The sequence below is a fragment of the Atractosteus spatula genome, unplaced genomic scaffold (genome assembly GCF_055471065.1).
Source record: "Atractosteus spatula isolate fAtrSpa1 unplaced genomic scaffold, fAtrSpa1.hap1 Scaffold_35, whole genome shotgun sequence".
Taxonomy (NCBI): Eukaryota; Metazoa; Chordata; class Actinopteri; order Semionotiformes; family Lepisosteidae; genus Atractosteus; species Atractosteus spatula.
Window position 1 is genome coordinate 82,501 of NW_028296863.1, and position 2,882 is coordinate 85,382.

Genomic DNA, 2,882 nt, shown 5'->3' on the forward strand with positions numbered 1-2,882 from the left:
CATCAGTCACAATATCTCAGAGCTCTATTGAGGTAGTTCACATAAATGCTGTCTGGAACAGTAATTCCTTATAAATGCTGCAGGCCATCCCAGCCCAATAGGCCTGGTGTGTTCCCCACCCACGTAAACTCTACATCTTTTCCCAAGCATATTGTAGCGGCGAGGCTTAATAATAAGACAGAAATAAGTGTTTCTGAGCTTCCCAAATGAGGCCCCATTTCTCTGTTCATCTCTGTGGTGCAGCCACAGAGAGACCATTAGTGCAGGGTGATTTAAGGTCCTAGGACAGCTCCCAAAGGGGGATGCATTTAGCTAAGTCTGGCTATCATGATCAATGGTCATCCATTGGCGCCTATCTGTCTAGGGAGTGCCGAATGGACATCTGGACTGCATTCCTAAGTGTCAAGAGTAAGTGACTCATATCTCACCGTGGTCAACCAATCAGGGACTGGTAGGGCTGAGTAAACCCACGTGGGACTCTGATGCCCATGGAACTTTCAGCCAATCAACAAGCTGAAGTTCCTCCAGGTAAAAACAGGCAACACAGGCCTGGAGATTCAGATTCAGATTCAGATTCAGATTCGGGAGATTCAGTAAGATTCTGGAGAGGATTCTGTGGACTGTTCTAAAGGGAATTCAAAGGAGAATTCCAGGGCAGGACGGCCCAGGAGCAGAAGGCTCCCAAGGGCAGGACATTCTCGCAGCGCGCCTCCTGACCATCCCGAGACTCAGCCCGGACAACCACGGAACGGCCAGTGTGTCCGAGTGCCAGAACTTTCCTTTGTTCTAAGAGTCTAGAGTGGAGGTTGCCAGAGAGTAACCAGCAGCAGGCCTCGTGAACAGGTCAGAACTGTGGACAGCTGAATCACTATTCAGAACTAGCTCTTCATCAGGAACGAACCGGTCCTCTTCCTGACTTGCTGGGACCCACAGTCATCTTTTCTCCTGTGCACAAACTTTGCTAGTTAAAACCAACACTAACTAGCCGCTCAGTGAGCATCTGCAGCGCACCGTCGCAAGCCGCACAGCACAGCCTGGCACACAGCCAGAGAGCGCGGATTGGACAGCAACAGCCTGCAACTGTTTCTTTGTGCCCGCAGGAGATCTGAATCCCCAGAGATTGGATGAGTATTCAACTTCACTGCATTACAGCTCGAGAATTCAATTGTTATCCCAACCAGTTGATATCAATTTAATTCCTAAGAGTTATGTACTTGTTTTGAGTATCTAATGTAGAAGTTATAGCCAAGTTCATTTATGAAACGGTCTTAATGAATGATATACTGAACGTATGTCCTCTTGATATGTGTAACACTTCGTAACTGATTGAATATATACCTTTTGTATTCTGATAACCCTCTCGATAAGATCTGTTAGGTTTACATGCATATTCTATGTATTAATAAATGTATCCTCGTGTATTAGTACCTGTGTGTGTGCGTTGTTTGAGTTATGTCGCATGGTTGGATTCTAAAGCCATCAAAAGAATCAACTTTGTGATTTACTGCTACAATTAATAATTGTCTCAGTAAATGCCCAAACCCTACAGAACTGGTGCCTTCAGAGAGCCACTATGATTACATATTTGGCGTCCCTGAACGGCTATGAAACACTACAATATTGTGACAGCTTGTATCTCCTTTAAACACAACCCTTGCCCCTCACCACTCCTGTAGCCTCTTTCCACCTGTTAGAAAACTTTATATCACATATTTTTGCTGTTATAGTCAATAAACAGGACAATTGTGCTCCCAATAGGGGAACTGTCACGACCACCAGCCAGCGGAGATCAACCCACAAGAGAACTAACCAGTACCAGCAGCGGGTTAATAATAACAAGCGCCGCCACACGTGTTAACCAATCAACACACGCTCCACCGTGCGCAGCGCTATTTAAACCATCCAAACCCGCTTCCCGCTGCTCGGTATTGACTCTTCTCCTAGAGAGCTCTACCTCGCCTTTGTTTTTACGTCACTTGCGATACTTCTCCCGGCTTCCGAACTTCCCTTTCGCCCTTCGACTTTGAACGTCTCCTGCTGTTTTAGATTATACACCTGTCTCTGTATCTTCCGGCTTTCGAATAACCTTTTGCCTGTCGACCACGAGCTTGCCTGATGTTTCGGATTATATGCCTGTTTCGATATCTACCCGCTCTTGCGTTTGCATAGGATCCTCATACCTCATCTGGGTTTCGTTACAGGAACCTGGACACCATTTACTGTACACTGTAAGATTATTACTCTTTTATTTAAATCCTGAGATAAATTTAGGGAGGCTACAAAGGGGTTTCTTAGTTTAAATCTATTATTTCACGCAAGGCTCTCGTTTCAGTTTCTGACATGTTCTTTAACTGTGAAATCAGGCCTCTTTCTTACAAAAATCTCTCCAAAAATGCCCTGTTTTTTTTACAGTACTTTTATCTTGGTGTTTTGTCCCCCTTTCCCCCAGGGCTAGTTAACACACCCCCATCTGGATATGCTCAATCAGGATATTACCTCCCATTTGCAGCGCTTGCACTTTTGCATACATGCCTCGCAAGTTATTAAATCAAATCTGTATCCACTCTCCGTAATATCAGGAAAGCATAGTTGTACATTCTTGGCAACATCAGGTTTTAACCCACTCAAGTAAATTAGTTTCATTACTGTGGAAGTATCTTCATTCACTTCCTTTTCATCGGCTAACCCCAAGTATACTATCTATAAAGTTATAAACCTTTCTGTAAAATCTGAAACATCCTCACTTTCCTTCTGCTGACATGCTGTTACATTTAGTTTAGCTGTTACTGTTACTAAACTAAAACATAAAGGATACCAGATGCAAATACAGACAGATAAACTTACACCTAGGGCCAATTTGACCAGAATCCATTTGACCACCC